The 25,807-nt window shown below is 40.8% G+C and overlaps 1 protein-coding gene across 2 annotated transcripts in view; it reads left to right on the top strand.

Annotated features, from left to right (window-relative positions):
- Positions 1-24,149: 24,149 nt before the first annotated feature.
- TMEM108 (transmembrane protein 108) overlaps positions 24,150-25,807 on the top strand; it is a 146,613-nt gene continuing 144,955 nt past the window's right edge. The window contains exon 1 of one of the 2 annotated variants that reach the window (XM_088521111.1): positions 24,150-24,214. The gene's annotated coding sequence lies outside the window, so the exon portion shown is untranslated. The remainder of the gene's footprint in view (positions 24,215-25,807) is intronic. The other variant, XM_088521112.1, reaches the window with a different exon arrangement.

Raw genomic sequence — 25,807 nt, 5'->3', positions numbered from 1 at the left:
ATATGCTACCTAGCTTTGAGGCTTTTGTCTCCAAGCACTTTGCACAGGAGGTTGGTATCTTTCTGCAGAACACTGCAGGAACTCAGTTGCAAGATAAGAGAAATATGTTGCCCCGAAGCATCCAGCAGGCCTGTCACTGAGCTGGGATCCCAAGTCCCAGGTTGCTCTTCTGTTCCGTTATTGCAGCAAAGCATCAAATATGTAGTTTCTCCCATATGTCTCTTTTTGCTAACCATTTGCTTTTTGTTAAGCAGGTGTAATAAATGATATTATGTGCTGAAATGCACTGCTGCCTCTAAGTGGCATTCCTGTTACAAACGTCTTCTCAACCACCTTCTGTGATGAGTGAAAGTCTCCCCTGTCCTTTGGCTCTAAAGAAATCCAGGCGAGAATGTGAGCTGAGCCATCAGTGTGTAACCTAGAACTGGAATGTAAGAAACGCCCTAGCTTCCACATAGTTCTTCTGAACCACACCATGGTAAAGTAGAAATCCCCTTTGATATTTTGGACTCAAAGAAAGCTCTAAAATGCTATATAATTAATTTTGGATCTCAGATGAAAAACCAAGACATGCTGGTCGAACAGGATCGACAGGGGATTAGATTAACTAGCATGGCATTTGGGCTGCCCAGAGCCCCAAGCATATTTCTGAGCTGAGGGGACAGTATCCTAAAATCCCAACAGACTTGCATCATACCTGGAGGTTTCCAGGGAGGACTAGATCACCTGCTTGGAGCAACTAACGTCCATTCGGTATCTCCTTTGGGATATTAATTAACCTCAGAGGTGACCCCCAGGAATTCAGAGCTTTCTTAGGCAAAGGTTCATGCCGTAGGCTGCACTATAGGGAATGCCCAAGCATGAGGGAGGGCTGCGCTTGCCCAGTAAGTGACCTCAGACTGAAAGCAGACAGATTCCTTCCCGAGGCCTGCGGCTGTCAGCGAGGGAGGTGCTATATGGTGCTATATGGCACTTTGCAGCTCTGGGAACCCATTAATAGGTTTCACCAATACCTCTCCCAGAGCGATCACCTGGCCAGAAGCAGGCAGCAGAGCTCTTATGGTTTCCAGGCAGTTACTTTGCATACTTATCTGTCTAGACTAGAAGTATTTTCTCAGGTGGCTGAGAGAGTGTCTTTTCAATTGTGCTGCTTAGTGTTTTATTAAATTCTTGTGGTATTACCAACCAGACAGCAAATTTACATTTGTTATGGGCAAAGCTCCATTGGAACAGCTTAGGAGGGTGAAGCGCACAGAAGTGCCAAGATCAAGGGACGACACTTTATCCTCTGGCTGTCTGCATTCCAGGTTACTGGAATATCTATACAAAAGTGCAGATTTTCTTTCTGTGCCATGATCACAGATTTTAGTATGCTGCATGGACAAAGTTTAAAGGGCTTGCAATGCCCATGTGGGACATAAAAGGGTATCTTTAGGTCTATCCAGTTGTACAGGTTCCCTTGGCCATCTGTCCCACCTGAAGATGCAGAGGGGAAAGGTGCCAGAACTGCTCTGTCAAGGAAAGCAGACAAGCGAATGTGATGTTTGAGAGGGAGATCAGTGCTCAGGCTGAGCACTGATCCAGGCTTGGGCCTCGTATCAAAAACTAACCAAAGCCTGGCGAGAAGCTATGCCCAGCAGAGGCTCTCAGGTCAGGGATTTTCAGACACTCTAGCAAGAATATATGGGGTCTTCCCAGAAAAAAAAAAATGCCATCAGTTGCAGAGGTGTTAACAAGGCTGCCGGGATGTGACAAATACACCGTTATTTTTCTTAGCATCCTAAGACTTTGTAAAGCAATGCTCCCATTCACGAAACTGGAGCTCGTGGGACATAGCAAGGGATGGAAGTGTTCAAAGCTGCAGCTTGCACAAGCTCAAGCAAGAAGCTCAAACACTTGAAGCTGCTGCTGACAAGGAAAAGAGCTATCAGTGGGTGAAGTGAAAGAGCCAGGGGATGGAAGAAAACTGAGAAGTGGGAGTGTTGTGGAGCATCTCCATGTCTTCGTGTGAGATCATCAGCTCTTGGCATTCTCTCTCCTGCCTCCGACAGTGGAGGATGCCAAAGGGGTAGCTGGATTTTAGCAAGGCTGGGAGAAACAAAGCAGGAATAGGAAGCATTTGCACACAGGAACATACTTTCTGAGTGATCAACCTCCATTCCTCCTGCAGATTGTCTCTGTGATAATGTAAGCCTGTGATATAGTTTGTCATATCTGTCTATATGATCAACTTGGAGATAACAGCAGCATCACAGCAGATAGAAATACAGAGTGTCTTGTAAAGGTCCAGGTGTGGCATGTATTTAAAACTCAAGCCATTTTGGATGATCTATCATATTTTAATACATTAGTTTGAATATGGTTCATGGTCTAAAATTAAACAGCCTACGATTGTCATATGATAAAGGATAAAATATTCATTTCATTATAATTACAGAACTGCTATGTTAAATATAAAAGATTGAAACTTGGTAAAGTTGGATTTTTTTTTAAAAAAAAGACAGTATATAACTAAAGAGGCAGTGAGATTAGTTTATAAATGAGTAGCAACCGCTCTAGGATTTTTTAATATTTATTCTCTGGCCATAATAATAATATTTAAAAGTGCATTTTGTGTTGTAAGCTTTTCCCTCTGCAAAACTAGCAAATTAACAGTGTTATTTCACTGAGTTCTGGCATTACTGGCATCACATAAAATTTCCTTATTAAAATGCACATTAAGGATGATGTATATTTACATTACATAATCTAAAATATGGTTAGTTTGTAGTATTGCTTCATAAATACTGGGAGCAAATGCAAGGCCAGGCACATCTTGGGTCCATCCACTCTGTTATTTTTAAATGTAATGGCTTCAGAGGACATAAAAAGCCTGTAATTTGTACCAGTAACAGCAATCCACCTTTCTTATGTACTCCCTCACCTGTCTAGTGGGCATCTTGGATACAGCAGTTATAAATTATGGTAAGGCTATATGGCTGGGAGCTATCGTGTAAAGAACATTGCTATGAGAGAATGAGAGAAGCTGCTTGGTGTTAAATGGAGCTCCCTTTCTACCTGTGATTTATTATTAACTGCAATGACACGAAGGCTTCCTGACTGAATAGCCTCTGAAAAGCAGGTTTCCAGCTTCTCTATGGCCACTACAAACCATAACAACATTGTGATACATTCTTCGCCTGGAGAAAAGAATGCAGGAGAAGCCAGTCTAAGTACTGCTGGAGGTGGTGAAGGTCATCATAACACACCATATGACAGAATATAGACAGGAAATCAACAAATTCAGATATGTTTAAGCAAGAACTTAATTCCAACTTCAAAAGTGCTGGTAAAGAAAAGGATAAATGCAGATAAGCATAAAGATACCTAAATGCTCCTATTACGGACCACCTCAGGCTTTTTCTGCCTCCTTGAAATCCAAAGGGACAGTTTAATCATCATCTCTAATAGTCAAATGAAAACAGTAAGGTTTTGTTAGATCAATATTCCTCCTTCCCCTCTTTCTCCATAACAGTTGAGGCAAAATTTGATCTCATGTCTGACTAAACATGTCCAGCTGTTAAATAACTAGAAAATGACAATTGTAAGGGCTGCATAAAAACCTATAATTGCAGTACCAGCAGCAAGAGGGAGAAGACTAAACAGTCTCCATCTACAGAGACAGCCCTTTGGCTTTTCTTCTCCATAAACTCAAGCAAGAAAACTGTTGCTGATATTAACAGTCTGACCAGGAAATTAGACCTCGTCCATTTTCTGTGTGGATAGAGAAAGTTGGTGGGTTTTTTTTTTTTTAGCATTAAATCATTAAATTCCAAATTCAGAGAGAGAAAGAGGGAGATGATTTTTGGATGCTATGACACAGAGAAGTAAATCTGACTCCTCTGCCAGTTTAACACATCACATGCCATGGGCCCAAAAGTGGTTTTATTTCCTTCATCCACTTTGATTACCTTCCTCTTTGGTCTTACATGTTAATGTATTTATTGGGTATACTATGAAAAAAGGAAACCATAGGCCCTAGGCTTCCTCTCAGTTACACCAATGTAAAGGAATAATTTAACTGAAATCAATGAGCGTTCCCTCATGTAAGATCTGCTGACAACTATCAGCTCTCTACTAGGAACCTAGTAGAGTAAAAGATAGTTGATGGATTTGTTGCTCTCTGTGTGCAGTAGCAGCTCCAGATTTTCCAATGCCAACACCTAAATATTAGACTGTAATAAAATCTGCTGCTTGTGTGGCTGCCGTTGCAAATCTCTTTCTCTGAAATAAGGAAGAAAATCAAATGTGACATTAAAGTGGTTATCTGCCCTTAGCAAATTTGAAGGAGTCCTTATATAACAGGAAGAGACATTCTCTGCCCATTGCTTCATGGCGTTTTTCTTTTACCCCCTGCAGTGTCACTTTTAAAGCCCTGTTTCATGAGTGATGGTAGGAAGATTAATCCCTTTGCAAAGATATAAGGACAACTTCCTTTTACCTGTGCTCCGGGCTGCTTTGCTATTGCCATCACATCTACAACCACTCCAAATGGTCCATATTTACAATTCAGAAAGAAGACTTGTTTAATGTGTTGAAGGCTATTAACCCTAAAAGAAAAAAAAAAAAAAAAAAAAGCTTTTCATTTAACAACTACCCTGAAGTCTTTGCTCTCATGTGTAATGGATCATCGTCTGCATAGAAAAGCCAAAAAAAAACAGGCAAAAAGTCTGAATACAGACTTCTTCGAAGTCTCAAAGTGTTTTCTGGGCATGCTGATGCAAATTCAAACAGAAAGCCCAGTTTTCTAAAGGTCAGTAATGTAACACACTCCCAACTAAGCCTCCAGTTTTAATTTGCTTGGCTGCTGGTGGCTTTTTCTTATCAAATGTGTATTGATCCTGTGGCTTTTTAACTCAGTGTTTTCCCTTTTTCCTTTCCTGGGGAAAGCTACACTCAGGAGGGTTGGCCCTTAAGTCATTTAATTCTCTTTTACAAAGTGTTGCCTGTAAGAGTTTATTATTATCAGGAATATATTCTTCTATTTAGTTGCATACTGTTCCCTATGCACTGCTTCCATTGGCAAAGTATTCACTATCTGCCCATCTCCTATCTCCTCAGAGAGCCCGGTGATGTTGCCAGCCCTCAGTCTAAATCACAGCCCACCTGGACATTGTATAGCCATAAAGGAGCAGGGGGGAATAGAATTCCCTGCTGGGGAATGGTGAGATCAAGCAGGGGACAGGGGGATCTTGCTTGGTTTGGGATGCATGCTTTTACCCTCGGAGGGCCCTGAAATCAGAATCCACTGGCAGTGGAGATGGTTTGTTATCGAAATGGCAGCATCAAAGCATTAAATAGGCCAGGGACTATCTGTGCCACAGTAACCATCTATATGGTCTTAAACACCCTAGCAGCAGAAGCTTGAATGCATTAGCCTAAAGACAGCATGGACTAAACTGGTCTCAGTGCCATTTTATACTGCTCTATGGCTTTCAGAATCCAACCCTTATCTCCACGAGGCCCTAGAGCATCTACAGCTACCAGCTCAGAGCTGTGGCAGGGAAGTGGTGGAAATAAAGTTACATGGCCCAGACATGCTATACATGTTGCATTTAGTGATGATGGGGGATAATATATTGCTGAGGAAGCTCAGTTCTGTGCTACCATCTTATTGCTGCAGTGGAGCACAGGAAAAATTACCACTAAAAGGTTTGTTCGGACAAACTGCACTCCCACTAAAATGCAAAAGGTGATTTTGTTAGTCCTTTTAACAGACAGGAGCCCAAGGACAGGCAAAGAAAATTAATGCAGATTGCCTTGGGCTGAGCTTTTTCTGCCTCCTCTGTAGGTTTCTGATGTCTGATGAGAACAAGGGCTGCCATGCAGGAAAGAAGAGGAGGTGCAAGTGCTTTCCCATCAGAAGGGCACACTGGACTCTCTTTTGTGTCTTTTTGCCACATGGCTTTTCTGTTCACCTGCAAAATTAGTTAAGTTTCAGGAACATGATCATAAAGGATAAAGAAAATCATTTGTATTTGATCTCCTAGTAAATTCCTAATCTGGATAATTTTAGACTGACTATACCTTCAGTATGCACTTCGATTCTAAGCTTATGCTGTCAGTGTCCTTGCTTCTCCAGGTACCTGCAGATTACTTAACTGGCCCCATGAATTTAATAACAAAAGCAGGTATATGTGAGTACCACAGATTTAGAGATGATGAGGCAGAGGATATTGGTTATATTTACTGCTTAGCAAATACATTCTGCAGAAGATTAGATATGTCCTTCTCCTTTTAAGTTTCTTTTATTGCAACCAGACCAGATGTAGGCTGATTAACATAAAAGGCAGACTGCAAGATCTGCAAGAAAGGTCTTAAAATAACATTTGAAGCTTCTACAAAATGATGATGTCGTAATACCAATAACACAGTGCTATATGTCCATTTTTTATGCAACTAGTTTATTTTTCACACTGAAGAAGTCCTTTGGCCAAAAGTCTTGAAAGTGCCTATAATCAGGCATATACATCTGTACAGAAACATAAATAGCAGTACATGGACAAATGTACCTGACTTGGTATAGACTTGCTTTAGACTCACTGATTGCGTGATGTCTGCTCGCTTTGCAAATCAGCTATAATGGGTCAGACAAGAAGTCTGTCTCCCCCAGTATCTTTGGCAATGGTTAACAGTGAGTACTTTAGATAAAGAGTATTAAGAAAGAAAAAGCATATAGTGCCACATCCATCAGTATGTCCTCCCAGCTCCTATTAGCCTAATACATTAGGGGCACCTCTCAGGTTGGAGTACATCGGTTATGATATTTGGTAGCCATTTAAGGATTTTTCTTTCATGGATTTGTCTGATCATTAGAATCAGACCATAAATTTGTTCTCCTACAGCAATAAATTCCACTGCTGAATTATTTATTCAGTTAAATTGTTCTTCTCTTTTCTTTGTTTCTTATTTACATCCCTAGCTTTAAAAATAGCATCATGGAAAACTGGAGCCCTCCTGGCCTCTGACTGATTGGTGCAATATGTCCAGAATTATTTAAGAGTTCAATTTCTTCTTGGAAAACAAAACAAAACAAAACAAAACCAAAACATGGTTTTCTTCTTTCTAGTAGTTCCTCAAGACTAACTAGGCCAAGCTTCCCTCTCATACAGTTACTCTACACTAGTTGCCAGGAGGAAGTCAATGACAGCACCATATGTCAGTTTGTAATGTTCCCAGGTGGTAGATAAATGATTTCCAAATACAGTAACAGATTTGCAACATGTGAGACTCCTTGTTCTCCAAGGAAAAATACTTCCCTATATAGCTCACCATTGTAAAGGCAAGCCTGTTTCTTAAAAGTTTTCTTAAACTCTTGTTTCTCAAAGTGCCAAAATTAGAACATGACTGAACAAATCAGATCAAATTAGAACACAGAAAATAAGTGCATCCCCTTCAAATTTGTACTACTATTTCAAACAGTTTGTCAAGGAAAAAAATCATCGTGCCACAAGTATATCCTCAGATTTTAAACTATGTGTTCTTCCCATTAGGAAAAAAGTGCATTTGGGGAAGTTGATGATAAGTAGGACTCCAAAGTGGCAGGTCGTGATCTCCCCCGCCTTAAAAATGTCACAGCAGACTAAAAGCCTGGCCTCTATCAATCTCATCAGGCTGAAAATGGGAGGTAAAAGAATTCCTTGCATCTGCAGGGAAGCACACATCATTGAAGGTGGTTGGCCATTTTTGATTTTTTTTTGATTATTATTATTTTTCTTCCCTTTTTTTTTTTTTTGGTTAAGCTCCAATTGCTTGAAAAAGGAACAGCAAAACAGAGGTGTGCCAATTCTGATGAAAAATATTTTTGAAAGGTTTTTCTAGATTCAAAATGTGGGTTTCTGCTATAGGAGCAGGTGAGATGAAAGAACCTACAACAGCTAATAGCCACTAATCAAGGCACTCGCTTGCCATAAAGAGCAGTTCTAGTTAAATCATCACTATGTCCGACATGGAGCAAGAACTTAAGCAAGTGCTAACACATCCTGAGTGCCTAAAATTGAGGTAATTGGCTTTTAAGGGATAGGAATCTCTCAGACTTTCCTAGTTCATCTGCTGTGATTTGTGAAAGAAGTCTACTGCTCTTGGCATCAGGTTAACTAATCCCTTAGAGTCATCATTAGATTACTTTCCCATCAAGAAAATGGGAGATTCAAGTTTCTTTCCATATCAGGAGAAGCTGGACAGCAGGATGCATCTCTCACCTGCAGGATATTTGCCTTGATTTAAATAATCTCTGTTCAGCACATCTCTCATTCTTATTAAAAAGATATTGGCACTTTATGAAGAGAGCAACCTAAGGCAGAAACGTCAACACTTTTCATGCATTCCTTTTTCTGACCAGCTGCATTCATTAAAAGCCCTTCCTTGGTAGAGAAACCAGTTTTAATTATATGGTGCTTTTTCAGAATATTGGTTTCATGTACATGGTGCTTTTAAGAATATGGAAAGTTCATTGCAAAACATGGGCTGTGCCCTGTGTCTTCATTGTCCTCATAGCTGCTACTGCATGTAGCTAGATAAAAGTTTTACTCTCCAAAAAAGATTCAAAACAAGGTAACATACGTATCAAAAATATTTTCTGGAATATATGTGGCATGTGTGAAATACAGTATGGCCTACACATACAAGTGGTTCAGTATGGGATGATATGCATGACTTAGACACTGTGAAGTAATTAATTCTTTCCCTGTTGCTGTTGCTTCTTAACACACTCTCCTTTTTTCTCTCTTTATTTCTTCATTCCTGTCTATCTTCCCCCGGTTGCAACACACTAAGCTTTTTTTCCTACTACTCCTCTGTTTCCTTACCAATCTCTTTTAACCAAAATGTGAAACCAGTAAGGTTAAAGACGCATTTTTAATCCATTGTGTTATTGGCCTCAGATTGATCAGAATAGTTTCAGCTCCCTCCTCTATAATTTGAACTAATCTTAAGGGATATCTAGAATGAACTGTGTATCTTCAGGAAAATTAAGTGAAGTCTATGCAATGATACAGCAAGGAATAAGAAAGGACCGATACAAACTGGTCTTCTAAAATCAGAGCTTGACAGTGCTCAGAATTAACTGCTGACCGACCAGATCTTGTTACGGGGGCAATACGGGTCCTCTTACGGAGTACAGTAATAGAGGTCATTGCATTTTTATTAGTATCTGCATGACCGTGAGGTGAGACGTATGTAATTTGGCATCACTTTATCTGAAGGACATCTGCCTTGGTTTACAGCTATTATTTTGGTCCTGTGATATATCTTTGAGCTTTTGGGTGATCGGATGCCATCCAGTATGTATACTAAGGGAAAACTGGCAGGTTATGAGCACTGTAGGAAAGACCTGGCATCTACTGAAAAAAAAAAGAAGAAATGTATTCCTATTTTACTCTGCTATTTTGCAGATGGAAAATTTATTTTTCAAAGTATTTTTCTGTAAGTGCAAATTTCCAAGGTTTTAGTTATTTTTCTTATTTTACTTACGGTGCATATCATGTTTAATTTTTTAGCTATTTAAAATAGAGGAGTCAGTTAAATCAAATGTTCATCCTTGCAATGTTGATTGGACTGAGCTGTTAAATTTTGTTTCACAAACTGCCTTTACAAATGAAAGGAATAGAGTGACAGTGGAATCAAGGATTCTGGATCAGCACGCTCCTTAACTGTAAGGCAAAAATGGATATGGAGAAAAAATTATACTTAGTTTCAGGGTTGGAATCTGATGTTTGGGTTCAAGTCAAAGTCCCTCTGTCTCTCTGAATGTTCAATTCAAAAAAGGTAGGTATGTACCACCTTGGTATGAGATTCCCATAAACAAAGTAACACTTACTAGCTGCTTTTGATTTTTTCATGCTTTGCTTCCCATCACCATTTTCAGTAAATCTGCAATGCAAACTGAGACTTGATATTTAATGCAGGTATAAACTTGCCTATTGCTGCTGAGATATTGAATTTAAAGCATGGGAAATCGGGCAGTTTCACTTCAGTGCTTGTTGTCATTGATGGTATCTCTCAGTTTGTTCCTTAAATAAAGGTAGTTGCTGAAAGCTGAATCAGAACTTGAAGTCAGTACCATTTTTCATTCTTATTTAGGTAACTTTCTGTTGAAACCTGGGGTGAATATAAGGAAGCAGGAATTCAAGCAATACTTCCTAATTAGGTCTGTTGGGAAAAGGAATACTGTGTGGTAGGGACCAAGAGGTAGTCTTGTTATGGAGGAGTTGTGTTATCCCTTAATTGGTCATGGAAAAACTACTCCAAGGGATCACACCTCTCTGTTAGTGTAATTCTCATGAAAAGCCAGTGGAATGCTATACACTGGGAATCGCAGTGACGATAAAGATTACAAAAGAACTGTGACATAAAGCAGTAGGCCGGGTGCTGAAAAACATACTGTTTTCACTCCATTCTTAGATAAAGCTGTGACTGACTTTAATGATTCCACTTGTACTAGGAATTAATTAGGACCTCAAGATTTGACCAAAACTGAATAATCTCTCTAATAATCTACAACATGCAACGCAGTTACATCTTGGAAAGGGCAGTAATAATTACAGGTAATAAATAACTTGGTAGATGACACATGAAGACAGATACCTCTCATTGTGTTTTTATATGAAATCACTACCTTTTGATCTTTTTTACCTTTGATTTCTTATTGAAGAAAAGATAGTAATCTCACATTAATATACAGCCTTCCACCTCAAAGCACATTAAAAAGCCATACACACATAATAGCACGTGCATATGAAGTATGTGAGTTTGTCTCACAAATATGGGGCCTTTTATTCTCTACTGGGAGATGGAGGCTTAGAGGATGAGGTGAAAGAAATCCATTTGAAATTTGTTGGAGCATTTAAGTTTACAGAATATAATTATCCAGAGTGGGCTGTCTCTGGGGAAGGGGTTCCTGTACTTTCTATGCGGTATAGCACCACTGATCCTCAGCATTTCTGGTTTAACAACAAAACTATATTGTTAAGTTGAGTCTTAACAATCTGGTTCCACAGACTGGGTGCAGATCGCTTACTGTGGCCTCTGTGACACAGAAACTCATCTTTTACACTTACGAAAACTGATGGGATGTCTGGTGATCTAGCAGAAACGACTACAGAGCCAGCTGATCCTGTTGAACTTAGGAAACGAGTAGCACAGCAATGGGTCTGCTGTAGAGAGAGGGGAGAGAAGGAAGGGGCACACAGGGCTGCTGTCCTTCCCACAGCTGGTGGCTGTGAAGCAGCATCCCAGCAGTGAGGGACAGTTCTGCTATTCCTCACGTTCAGGAAGCATTAAACACTGCCATGGAAGCAGAGGAGCGTCAGACCAGAATCAAGGTAGATAGTGGTAGAGAGGACAACCAGCCGTTGTGCTCCTCGTGGTCTGGCAAGAACAACAGCGAGTGATCTCTGCATCCAAGCCTTTCTTGCCCCTCTGGCCTTCAGGGAAGGCATCCTGTGGTATCGTTACGCTAATGGGGTTAGAACGGCATGTGGTAAACGGCATTTGCTATTGCCCCAGCAAGTGATCTGCACATCTTTTCAATGTTGGCTATGTCCAGCACGTTCTTATGGGATGGGATAAGCATTGCCAGCGTCAACCTTGTTACTAAAATGCATTAATTCCCTCAGCTATTTCCTGCCAGCACTGGCAGCAGTTGAGCCAGTCTGGTCTCCCTGAGGCCTGGAGTTACTTGAAAAAAAATACGTATTTTTTCCAGTTGATAATTTGGCTGAATCTTATATTCCTAACAGCTAAGGGCTTTTGTTTTGTTTTGTTTTCCATTAGCTTCATGAACATCTCCCTTTGTGCTATAATGCCATCAGCCTTGGGTCTATTTTGGAAGAGTCGGTTAGTGGTCTAGCAAATCACTATAGTGTTTTGCTACTAAGTATCATTTTCCTTCCATAAAGCCTCTATTTTAATTCCTGTTGTAAACATAATGACAAAGATTGCACAAGCACTTAAATGGCATAGACATGTTCTATGTCTGATTTACAAATACAAAAAAAAAAAAAACCCAAAACAAAAAAACAAAACCCTCACAGGCTTGTCATCTTCCTTGCATAAGAATTTCTTGTTTTCACCAAGAAAAAAAGCAGAGGCTTAAGGACATTGGTGCTCATGGTGAACCAGAGCCTGGTCAGGTACACAAAGTGGAGAGAATTGTCTGCAGAGAACTTTTGTAGTACTTATTTTTATGCATCCCCAATAGCCAACTTGTGCGATTTTCAGATGCTATGAGCTGCAGTTAATTTTACGTTTGCAGAGCTATGTGCCTCTCCCTTTTATTTGTGTTATTCGCGCTCAGGCACTGGGCTTGTCGCTTGTCTCCAGGAGGAGGTTCAGAGCCCTCTGTGTCTTATCTCCAATACCAAAGCGAACAGTTCTGAACAGAGTAACCAGATCATCACCTTTCTATGCTGTTTGCACCATTTTTTTTTTCTTTTTCCTTGCTGTCAGTACAGGACATTTAGAGCAAGAGGCTGTGAAATAAGCCATGCATGTCTACCACAACTGAGTTAAGTTTCCATGCTCTGTCTCCCTAATTGCCTTTAATAACCTGGGAAATGTTTGTTTCTTTGCTTGATTTCTCTGATCTATCATCTCTCTTCAAAAAGAACCATTTAAAATCTGCTATGTTCTTACATTTTGTCCTTACCCATCTTATTTTTCCCAGACCAGTTTCTTGACAATTCCAACACTTTGTGGGAAGAAACTTATTTCAAACTCTTCCTTCTTGGTTGCTGTTTGTTTTTTTCCCCAGCTGCTCCCTGTTACACCAAGCCAATAGACTCATAAAATAAACATCTCAACAACAGGCTAGGCTGAGCGAGTGTTCATAAATCAGCACAGAGCAGCTCAGAATCTGTCATAACCCCAATTTATGAAGCCTGGAGGTCGATAGATTTGGACCCTGATCACAGTTATTTCACAAAGGAACCTGCAGCCAGCTGTATGTACCCACACCCTTTCGTCTCAGTAAGTATCCACATCTACTGTTTTTTTTTTTTTACGTCTGGATCAATTTCCTTAGCTATTTTTTCTTTCCTCCCCTGTTTCCTGGATAAAACCTGAAAATGCTTTGCCGGCAGAAGCTCATTTGAAACCAGTGTATGAGGCAAAAAGTATGGAAGTGTGTATATGCAAGTGTGTGTGTGTGTGTGGGAAAGACACAGGGAGAGCAAAGGCTTTTGGAGGAAGGTATTAGAGCAGATAAAGTAGCTGGGACAAACTATTAGACTTCAGGACTTCATGTAGGATTTTTCAAGCTAGGAAAAGTCCTTTTTCTTTGTTTTCTCACTGTATCACTGGATCTAACAACAAGACCTCTCCTACAGACCTTGCTTTGTCAGAACTGTAATGTGCTTTTTTATGCAGCAGTTTCCTTAAATCATGACGTGCCAGTAAGGCAAATTTGTATGCAGCAATTAGTCTGGCACTGCAATGCTGTCAGCACAGGGGAAATCTGGATGACATGAAAGAGTGGATGTGAGAGAAAGAAGCTCAGGAACATCTAAATGATTCACTGAAAACTAAATGTAGATTTAGGAATATACCTGCTCACCACTCCCATGACAGCAATGAATGAACATGTGTCTGTAGGAATCTAGAGCAACAAGAAAACTCAGCCTCCTTCTTAGGACTGTTGGGAATAAGGGTAGAAGGAAAAAAGTAACGGATTGCTTGCTGCCTATATTGGATTAACAAGGGGGTTGTCCGAATAAAGATGGAGAACGAAAGTTGGAGTGATGCTTCTTTTTACACCAGATGAGGCAAAAACTACATCTTTGACTTATGCTGAGCAATACCTATTTATAACCATACTCCTGCAAACTTAGTGGAAATTTTCATGTAAAACAGGTGTTCACTGCAGAATTCGGCCTTCTCAAGGGGCTCTGGCTCTCTATTCTACTTAGTCAGCAGAGCAACTCATGCAGTAAAGTAAACTTGCAATGCGAATAAGCATGTCAGGATCTTGACCTTTTATTTTAAGCAAAGTGTAGAGAAATTAGGTGTTCAGGCAACATCACCCTCTTTTTATCGGAAAAATATCTGTATTTAGTGCAGTTGGGGATTACTGTAGCTTGTCATTTCTGAGGAACAATTTTTAGAGCAACACAAACCAGGCAGACAGTGAGGGTAGAATTCATTTAGTTTTTACAACTATAATGGGGAGGGTGATAAAATTTGTTAAAATTAGAGATGGAACTGAACTGCTTCTGGCTCGTGAAGCAACTGGCCACTCACCTTTATTTTTCTCTATTAAGGAGAGCTGACCTGACCCCACTGAAGCTATCTCCCATGGTATACACTCTGTGCTTGACTAGGCAGAACTTAATGCTGAAATTTTGAGCTTCTGGAATTTGCCATGTTTTCTTGCTGTTCTAGAAATTTTAAAATAAGCCCTGATATCAAAGTTCATTAATCTGCTCAGGTTTTAAACAAACCTCAATGGGTTTTTCAATTCTGTCTTCCTTCATATTAGCTATTCATGAAAGAGTAATGAACAGAAAAATACAAGTGTACTCATTTATTTTTAATGACTTTGGCCAAATTTTTAAGTAAAAAGAAACAGAATCCTTCTAGCAGAGGCTTTAGCTTGTCGAAAAGAAAATGCTTCCTAAGATACACCTTCAATAAATCTAGTTACTAAAAGGAGAGATGTTACGACCCGCGTCTTCTTTATTTACTTTTGTAATCAGAGTATCTAAAGAAAAAGGTAAGTAGTGTTTGCTAGAGGATATTCTTTCTTAAGTAGTTTCTTTCTTCATTAATATTGACCATATGCAAAGATTCACGTTTTTAATATTTCCCTGCAAACATTTTCTGTTTGGAAAAAAAAAAGTAAATAAAATTAGATTTTGAGTAAAATGCAAAGAAAACTTATTGTGCAAGAGGAAGCTGTCTGCTTCAAAGTCAGTACAAGACATACCTTTGTATTTACCTACAAGACATAATGTCCTTCAAGACAGTGGTCTGTTCTTTACAAAACTTTGGGGAATTAACGTCTTCTGAGGGAATCATTTCCCACCCTTTCTGTACAACACTAGCACCACCGTTTGTCCCAAGACTGACTGGAACAACTGCATGCTATTTTTTATATTTTCCATGGACTTTTCATTAGGCTCTTTTTTGTTTCTCACGTTACAGACAACCAAAGTAGCTAACCGGCTGTCTGTGTATCTGATATATGGTTATTTACCAAATTTGTGTTTTTATTGTCAATTTCTTGATTCAGCTCAACTTATTTGAGAAATAGAGAGAGTTGGAACAGGCTGTTTGGGTCATGCAAGCCGTAGTGACTTTTAAATGAGAAGCAAACTTTAAAGTGAGGTGCTCCCCCACCTCCCATTTATATTCCTTTTGTTTCTAAATCTTTCCGGCCCTTAAGTCACAAAGTTGGCCAATTACAATCATACCCCAAAGGTAACTGTGTCTAACATGCTTTGATCTAATGGACGAAATCTTTCAGTTTTCATTTAATTTCCCCTCATATTCAGGGGCATTAGTTATTTATAACCAGGCAATTATTTTTAGTCACTCTTTTTCCTGAATAGCATAGGAAGGAAGCAACAGTTAAAGAGCAGGTAAAAACACTTGTGAAGCTAATGGAAAACAAATGCTGTTTGGAAAGCGAAATTCTGACTGAGAGATTTTGATTTAAGCAAAATGAAATCAAGTCTCTAAGATCAAATCTGGTTCTGCATTTTCCCAAGCTATAGAGTTCAAAAAGTTGTGCTTCAGCTCTTTATGCAGTGGTCAACTGTCTGGAGTTCAGTTGTGAACTGAGGTCCAAATTTTACTGGAGGATCCAGGGGAACTTGTTCTGGAAATTACCTTGGGTCTAATTCTGCCTTACTAAGCTAACAAACAGGACACAATGCTTTTCAAGAGCTAGAAAAAAATATTTCTGTAAGTATAAGTTCTACATGAACTTGTGGTACATCTATAAAGACGGTGAAGCGTTGAGAGAGCTAATAGCAGCAATGGAAGTGAAAAAACACTGGTCCTCACTGTTGTGTAAAGCATGAATGGGGTTTTAGCTTCTAATTTCTTGTTTTTTTATCATGGTTGGTGGTGTTCAGAAATCCATTTTGCCTAGCTTCTCTCTTTACACTTAATTTTCTTTTGCCTGGGTGTATTCTATTCTTCCTTGCCTTGGCTAGAAAAGATAGGAAATAAAAATCCAGGGGAAACAAGAGAATTACTTCTAATTTATATTAATAGCGTTGGAGTCAGAGTTTATTTTAATAAGGGTAATGTTATAAGAGGGATTCTTCCTGACAGTGAGACAGAGATGCCTTTGTTACTGGAGAAACATTTACGGAGTAATGAAAATATATGGGTGGGTATGCTGCTGCCAAAAAAAAGGTTTTTTTTTTTTTTTCTCCGCTTCCTTCAAACAACTGGAGAATTACAACTCTCTATTAGGTAAAGCTATTCTTGGAGGAGATGAATAAACAAGTGCGTAGCAAGCCCAGGTGAAGGCTGAATGGGGCTGAGATGAGGCAGGTGCGACACTAAATGGCATTATAAATCAAAAGGCACTCAATAAATAAAATCACTGGTTGGGAGAAGTTATGACTATGGGTTGACCGAAGGTTGACTTTAATCTGCAATGACACTGGGGAACCCAATGGAGGCTGGAAGGATGGAGGAGAAATTTCTTGTTGAAGAATGAAGGATGAACTCCAAAGAGATCCAGCCAGTCTGACACGGAGGTATTACGCAATGAAAGCTGAAGGTGTCTTGGCTGAAAATGGTTACATCAAAGCCAAAATGTGGTCAGTGTCTCCCAAAATAAGTTCATAATGAGATTTAAACTTTGGAATATAAACATGTGTTGTGTGAGTGGTAAAATTCCATGGGCAGATTATATTGGTGAGTCTTTTATAAATGTCCTTTGTCTTTTGCTCATTCCTTCATTCTTTCCTTCAATCCTTCCAGCATTAACTGTGGTGGGAAAATCTACTCATGATTCTCCTGTAAGAAAAAACATATTGGGAATAAAAAAGAAGCAGCATACATACTCATTTCTCCTGATTACAGCTTTGCATTCATATTTTCCGTAAGTAATTTTATTTTTGAATGGCAACTTATGAAAAATGAATGGTATCCTAACTTAGGATTTGCACAGGTACAAAATTCAGGAAGCTGTTAATGTGGGAATTTGTTAGAAGTTCACCTGCTCCATTACGGATACATGAGTTAAGTTGAAGCTCGGCGTATTTTAAAATGTGGACATAATTGTGCAGTCCTGAGGGAGCGAAGCTCAATAAGCACTCATACCTCTTCCCACTTTGTTATTACTAGCTTATTGCTTTCCTATTCCACTCTCTTAACTTGTATGACTTGACTGTTCAAATAGTGGCTCATTGACTTGAAAATGAGCAGCATTCAGTTGGCTCTACAACTTTTGCCTTGGAGGATAATTTTTAATAATGTAAACCTCATGAAACCACACACATTTGCATAGTGAGAGAAAAGAATGAGGCAATATTTCCACTTTGTCTTGAAGAGAACAAGCACTATGCAGGGACATTGCATTTTTGTGTTTCTGTCTCTGTAGTTCTTCACCAAATCCTTTTGCATTTCTGAAGTCCTTGTTCAAACAAAACTATTAACTATTGACTAACCCTAAGTCTTAGGGCATGACCATGGGTCTAAAATCATTACGATCAGCTTGGCTGATGTTGTACCGTGAATTGCTGGATGATAGTCAATAACTAGGTTGAATTTAGCATTCTGCATAGGAAACCTACATTTTTCACGTGCACAGAGGAAGACTCAGCTCAAACTGCAGCAGTGTAAGAAACACCCATTTCCTCACTTCTGGACTGAGAGGTTTGCCTCAGGTGTTGAAAGAATAGATGGGTTCAGGCACTTTGATGAAGGATGACATGATGACTGTTTTGAACTGATAGTAGCAATATGTATTTAATGTTATATGTATGGATATACACGCAGAAACATCAATTCTTGTCTGCTACATGAATTCAGGAGGAACCCAAAGCCCTGCTGTGGAGAGTTCATGTCAGGAGAAAGGAGCCCTGCTTTTATAAATCCTTTTCCTCCAAGCTTAGTCTCTATCACTCTATCTCCTTAAATGTTTTGTCAAAAGGTTGGGAGAAATACTACTCTAGATTTCACAACCTGGACCTATTTTCTTTCCAAGGACCAACTTGTTGCCATCCCAATACAGTGGATTTTGTTGGAAAGGGAGTGAAGAGCTTCCAGTCAAAGACCTGAGAGCATGACACATTACAAACAAAATATCCCAAATGTAGGTCACCCCTTTTACCGGGTATAAGAAAGCAAGACAGGTGATAATGTAGCCTTCCCAGAAAAACTCCTGACCCTTGCAAGGATCAGCAACTGGGATGTACCGAGTAACTTGCAATTCCCTTAAAACCAAGAGGAGGTGGTTGGTGTGCTGTGTTTCTTCACGTCATCTTGCCAGGGGACACGGGCTCAGGACCTGCTTCCTGGCACCCGCAAACCTGCGGCGCCGAGGCCACACCGGGCCCGGGAGACTCCCTGGGGATGGCCCCGCTTTGTGCAGTGCTGAGCACAATGCTGCTGAGCCTGGCAATTAATGCCCAAGCTAATTAATAGAGCTAATTCATACTCAGTGGGAGATAGATAAATATCCACAAGAAATGCAGCTGTTTTCTCCATCCTCTTCTATTAATGCCCCCAAATGAAGCTGGGACACCAGTGTCTTGCAGTTGTCACCACTCCAGGATGGTCTCTCAGATGTGATCTAGAGCTCATATCCCCCACGTGGCTTCCTTTGCCAACCCCCACTCCTTGCCATTTGGTCCCCTCTTTGCTTTGGCAAACGCTCTCTACAAACGCCACCAGGACCTGCCACTGACAACCCCTGCCTTCTGTAACATTAGCAGTCACAGACAGCAGAATTTGCACAGTGCTTAAGAGGGTTCTGTTTGTTTGGTTTACTGACATATAATAGAAACAGATGAATAAAATCTGGCGTTGACTGATGAGAAGCTTCTTGCACAAAGCACACCACAAAACACAGCGCGGTCTGGATTGCCTTCTGATGGAATTACTGTGCCGCACAACCGATGAGGCAGATCTAGGACTTCATGATGGAGTTTTGTTTTGCAGAGCGACGAGCTGGTCCTCCCAGAGCTTCAGAGGAGTCAAGGAACCCAAAATAAAGTGATGAGTTTAGGTAGTTGGCCCTACCAAAATGGTGAAAATCTTTTAAAGTAGCAATGAAAGCTGCAAATGTTAAAGGAGGATCACAAGTGAGTGGGAAATAAAAGGGTTTTCCTCACCCAGAAAATGTAGAACGGAAAAGAAAGCTGATTTTGCTTCTTTCTTTTCTTTCTATTTAAGTAAATAAAAAACTAATGTTGTTACCTGTGGACAAAAACAATCAAAAGAAATCAATATATTACAATATAATTCACATGTCATGTTTCAAGTGTTTCATTTCAATACATATTTACACTTCTACTTTTCAAAGGAAAAGAATATTTTTTTCAAGCTCTCACATTTATATTGAACAATAAATGAAAGGCAAGTATGTTAAACATGTCTTATATTTGGTTGGAAAAACCTCCAGGAGAATCCTACAGGAGGTATTACAGCCAAATGCACTAAACAATGTCTGAATAGTGCAGGTTTTACATGTCTGCATTAACAGCCTTTGAAACAGAAGTATCTTATTGTTTTTAATGCAGTTTTTCAAATACCTTCATCCAGCTTTGAAGAAGAGATTTAGTAAGTTGTAAGGGGAGCTGTGCTATTTTCTTATATTTTCATAACAACAAAAATATAGAGCTATTATGACAAGAAGGTGATTTTCAAGTCCAATCCCTTGCTATTTTGGAGCCTGATTGCAGTTGTGATTTTTTAACATTTAGGATTAAGAATAGTGCCATTTTTTCAAAAAACTTTTAGCTTAATGCAGCTCTCTAATTTACTGGAGGTCTCTCTTGCTCATCATACTTTTAATTTCTGCTTCTGAAAAAATTATATTACAAACAGATTCATCCATTCAAAAGTTGCTGTGTGCAACTCTACATCTGGATAGCACAACTCCAAAAGAAAAGCAAATCATAAGGAAAGAATAATAAGTCGAATTTTACTTTACCTGTGTTGACATGACAGATGGTGCGGGTAGTCTGTTGGTTCTCGTGAGTAAAATCAATTAAGTATAGAAAAGCTATTTATTGCTAGGGAGATTAAAAAGTAATTAGCAATTACAAAGAAATCTGCAAGGGTCCTAATTATAATGAAGCAATGAGTTTAGTTACTGGACAGGAGGGAGGTTCTAAATATGAGGGAATTTTGTATCTTTTCTCTTGTTTATTGAGAAAATAAGCAGCACTGTCTTCTTGCTGTCATGGTGATGATCTCTGGAATTTCCTCCTGGGTTTTTATCATCCTGCTGACACAATAACAACAGCACTAACACTGGTTTATTAAAACCCAAATGCGGGATTAGGTACCTAGCTAAGAACATGTAGCAACCCATAGGAAAAGAACTGAAGATCTCTTTATTGTTGGATCTAATATGCTCTCATAGTTAATCAAAACTTTCCCTGCAGTTTCTTTTAGTTTGTTAGTCACTTATTTGCCCCATTAAAATGCTTCTTCCGTTCTTTCACGGTCTGGGCACAATCCACTTTGGGGAAAGTAGAAATGCAAAACTCAAGTCCACCCCTTCTAGCTGCACAACGTTCCAGAAACCCTGGCAGCAAGCAGGTTTGCATCTCGTTTAACAAGCTTGTTGTTTTAGGCATGCAAATCTTTTCAAGGGAAGCAGAGAGGAAACACGCCTGCTTAGAGCGCTCTGTGATTCACAGGGCACGGCTGGGTGGCACACAAATGCCCCAGAAGATGGTGTGGCATGAGGTAGGGCTTGGCAAGGTGAAGAAATAGCTCCATGAAGACCCCCACGAGCAGTTCCCAGGGCGAGTCAATTTAGCACCACCACAAACTTGGGTTGCTGGGAAGCACGTACGAAAGCCCAACGTGAAGGTGAACGTGGGATGTATCTCTCAACAATACAAAAGCAAAGCGGGGAAACACCCAAGAGGAAAGAAGGGGCTGCAGCAACAACCCCCTGGAGTTTCTGGGGCACGTGAAGGTGCCGCGAGGGGAGGCCCTCTCGGCCGCTGTGTGTCCAGAGTGCCTGAGCTTCTTCCCGGCAGTGCCCCTGCTGCTCCTCCTGGCCCCAACCGAGCACGGTAAGAGGAGAACCGAATGCTCCCCTGCTTCGGTGTGGTGTGGGGGCCTTCACGCAGAGACTGCCACTGGTGGCTGCTCCGTTGCAGCAGTTCTTCCCAGCTCGAGGCTTCTTGTCACCGCATTTCCTTGTTGGATGTTGGCAAGAAATGTTTTTATTTTTCCATGTAAACTGCACTCAGTTGGCATTGCTCAACAAAATATCCTCTATTTTCACTTTCAGTCACTGGGGAACATCCTCCGAAAATGTGTTTCAGTAAGATATCGGAGAGGTACATATATATCCTCAACACCTCTGGTTTTGAATAGTCTCTTTAGCAAATATATATGAAAAGCATCCATATTTAGAAGCTTGATACGCAATGTTTAGAGGCATGAACTGAAATAATTGTGACAAGCATCAAAAGGCTTATGTATTCCAATGTACTCTTTTCAGTAATGTATTCCTTGCTGTTCAGCAGAATATCTAAACAGCTGACAGTGTTACGCACAGAACAGTCCTCTAAAAATGTTTTCAATTCTCCTGTAAGGCTTAAGGGCTTTTTTTCTTTCCTCTCTGAGGACTTTTAAAGCTTTGGTAATTTTTTGTTTTGCTTAAAATTTTGTATTTTTAATAAGTGGCTCCTTTTCCATCTTTGAGCTATAAATTGCTGGAATAGATGCTTAGAAAAGCAGGTATTTTTTATGAAATTTCTGCTGTGTTCATGTAACAAGAATAATTTTCCCCTATTACCAGCTACCTTTCTGAGATCCTGTGTCTTGTTTGCTCTTCATCAAAAGCAAAGCAATGAACACCTTCCTCGAGCCATTCAAAATCTATGTCCCATGTCTGAATGACTTGGTCATTCACATGCCTTTGTTGTTTCATTCTTCTGTCCTCTTTCTCTTCTTTACAAATTCTGCTATTGTCACACTCAAAAAAAAAAAAAAGAAAAGAGAGAGAGAGATGGGAGAATGGATGATGCCCAAATATCAAGTTTAAGGCTTTTAAGATTTGTAGGCTTAAAGTTAGACCTCTAGGACCATGAATAGAGATTTAAAAAAAAGGCTGCTGAGACTTAGAACTGCCAAGCATTTATAGACTCAATGACTGTCAATGAGGTGAGTTCAGCATAAGCATAAATGCAAAAAAAAGTACTAACAATATTCTGTTGCCTGCTGTTATCACAGCATTACGAGCTCTCCATCAAAGTAAGTCCCGTGAATGCAAAATGAGCAGCATTATTTTTAGACCTTTCTTAGTCCAGTGCTGTGATCCTGAATGATGGAAGGTCCAATATTTTTCTTATTTTCCTGGTATTTTGATTGTTACTTTTATCCTATCTTCTCAAACACTCTCCTTCTTTCATGCTACCTTATGCTTCTTAGAACAAGAATAATTTCATGACTTTTAAAGACTTAGAGATGAATTAAATTTGAGATGAAAGGAGATGAGATTAATAGTGAACAAGAAAAAGCTTTCTGCTTAAAAAATGACTTTAGTACTACAAATTCACTGCCAGTCCTTTTCTGAGAAGTATTTATGACCGTAGATGTTTATAAGCCAAGACATTTTTGTAAAAAATTACTCATTTAAGGGATAGTTTTATGTGTGTAAGGAAAGTATGCTTAACAACTCACCTCCAGGTTTTATTTTTAGAACAGTGCCACAATATTTGAGTATAATTTATTAAAAGCTTAATAGGCTGTTAGCTCTCAGGTTGTAAATGAAGCTTATAGGAGGAGAGGGATTACTACTGTACAGCTCCTGCAATATGGAATAATCACAGTCCTTTTAGGAGAAGAAGGAATTAGCAAAATACTTTGAGAGCCCGGCTCAGACGGCGTCTCGCCTGGGCGCCGTGAAGCCGATGGAGATTGTTAAGGCTCTGGGTCCCGGGAACGCTAAGGAGCACAAGCTTCTCTGGGCAAAGACATTTTTCCCTAGAGCTCACGCGTACACCTTCATCCATCAGACACAGCAAGACCCATCCACATCACAAAGGCAAATTTTGCTCTTTATATAAAGTAGCTCTGTTTGGGTTCCCTAAGTGCTGAAAACTTGCCATTTATTTTGGTTCTGAACTCCCTTTATTTTTCATTAGTTACAAGAATGAATAATGTCTCATGCCTCCATAAATCCCCTGATGATTTTGCAAACTTCTTATAGCCATAGTTTTAACATCAAAATGAATTTTGTTCCAGGGAGGAAGAAATTCCTTTTTTTTTCATTTACTCTTCATAATTACTTATAAATTATGGTGCCTCTAAGGAACCAGGCTTGCTGGCTTTTGATCAGAGACAAGCTGTAACCCCTCTTTAAATTATAGATCTCTAAAGAGGCTGAACCTCAGTCTTTTTAAGAAAACATATTTAATCTCTGAATAACTAATACTGACTGGTTAAAACAGACTACTAAGCTGTTTTGAAGTGGTTAACCTTGGTTATATTAAATGAAGACAGGCAAGTGATCTCTCTGAAACAGAGGTTTTCTATGCCTCCTACATAATTCTAAGAATCATTCAAGAATTATGTAGTTAGTTTAGTGCAGTGTAGTTGGTTTTCCTAGCTGCCAACATTTACATCCGCACTGAGGATCTGTAAAAGATTTTACGCAGCAAAATTATTTTAAAATAAATCAGAATTAATGAACATTTAGCTGAACAACCCCCTGGGGCCAAGGGAAGCTACGGGGCCGCCTCGGCGCGGCGATGCCTCCGCCCCCCAACCGCCACCTCTACCCCACAACCGCCGCCACCCCACGGCGCCCACCCCGCGCGGCGATTGGCCGGCTCCGCGCGTGACGCCATCCCGGCGGCGCCTCGCCATTGGCCGCGGTGGTTGGCAGGCGGGGCCGGCCGGGCGCGCGCGCGCGCGGGCGGGTGTGAGTGAGTGTGGGTACCGGGGCGGGGGCGTGTGCGCGCGGGGGCGCGCGCGGGGCTGCCGGCCGCAGCGGGCGGGAGCCGCGTCCAGCGCCGCGGCGGAGGTGAGCGGAGCGGAGCGGGGCTGGGGGGCCCCGGCGTCTCACATGTGATCGCGTTTCTTTGGGTATTTTTGCCCTCCGTTTTATTTTATTTATTTATTTCTTTTCCTTGCAGGTGAAACAAGGTATAGAGCGGCAACTCGGTGCTGCTTAGTGGTTTCTTTTTCCTTTTTTTTTTTTCCTTTTAAGCAGAAGGCGGGCGCAGCTGTGCACTCGGCGTGGGGCGGGCGCGCGCCGAAAATCGCGCGTGGAGCGCGGGGCGAGGGGAGGCTGCGCCGGTGCTGCTGGTAGTGGTGGGGTGCCGAGGGGTGCAGGCAGTGCGCAGAGGACCTGTGCAGGAGCTCTGGCAAGGCAGGTGCATTTTATTTTATTTTATTTTATTTTATTTTATTTTATTTTATTTTATTTTATTTTATTATTTTGCAGCCGGGGCTGCAAGGCGCCGGTCTGTCCCCACCCCGCTGAGCGCGGGCGCGCTGCGTCGGAGCCGCCGAGCCGCAAGCAGCGGGCTGGCGGTGCCCGGCATCCTCGGGAGCCGCTGCGAGCCGCGCGTGGAGCTGCGGCTCTCGCCCAGCGCTCCAGATGCCGTGGGTGCTTTTCCAGGGCGAGCGTCACGTATTGCGCTGCTCGGGCAGCAGGAGGGCCCCGCTGGTAGCTTGGGGAACGCTTGGCAGCTTGCCCTGCACAAGGGGGTTGCGCTGGAGGTAAATAAATAAAACGGCTGAGGTTTAAGAGCTAAGGGCTGAGCTGACTTGAAGAGGGACAGGAAAAAATATGGGAGGGAAAGGAAGCGTGCGGCAAGTAAATGGCTGTGCTGGCGCTGCAGGAGCACAAAACGGCACGGAGAAAACCCACCTTTCGTGGCTGCGGAGAGATGCTGGGCTTCACGTGCCGAGGAGGGAATTGCTTAGACCGACTAATACAGCCCCTGCTTGTCCTGTAGGATCCTATAGCTCCTTAGAAATGACCCCTGGACTGCCTGGGGAGGTAAAGCAGCAGAGAGAAGCTGCCTGTGGCGAGTGATGCTGTCACTCCCCAGTTGGTGGCTTTTCTTGGTGTGGTGGCAGTGGGAAGAACATGTTAAGGAATACAGTTCAAAGAGATGAATGATTTAAACAAAATCCACAATTTTCTTCCAATTAAGAATGTGCTGCAGTCATAATTCCAGAAAACCAAGATGATGGTACAAACCCCAAATAAAGTTAGAGATCTTGCATTTGCAGGTCTGTTTAACCAGTTAAATTAGAAGAACAGGTAACTGTATAGGAACAGCAGTACCACCTGCATCTGAACACGTATTGGTGACTTAACTTTAATACTGTATTAAGCAGGAGTAAGTCTAGACATCCAAGCAATTTGGCTGTTTCCTCCTCTGCTGTTGTCCCAGGGTGACCTACTCTTATCAGCTTTCTGGTTTATGTAGCAGATTTACTGTAGCTCCCAAACATAAAGCAATCTTTGATTCAGAGGCAGTAAAATAATTATGGTAACTTTAATACCAGCTATTCTGCTTGTCATGGATTGCACTACTCATCTCTCTGAGAACCAGCTATTCCTTTAAAAAACATATGTTTTTTTCCTTGGGATTTGAAAACC

Source organism: Tinamus guttatus, unplaced genomic scaffold, assembly GCF_059628265.1.
Source record: "Tinamus guttatus ecotype Peru unplaced genomic scaffold, ASM5962826v1 Tinamus_guttatus_pri_ptg000115l, whole genome shotgun sequence".
NCBI classification, from domain to species: Eukaryota; Metazoa; Chordata; class Aves; order Tinamiformes; family Tinamidae; genus Tinamus; species Tinamus guttatus.
The sequence above is the reverse complement of the archived record's forward strand: the minus strand, read 5'-3'. Positions and strand labels throughout refer to the sequence as shown.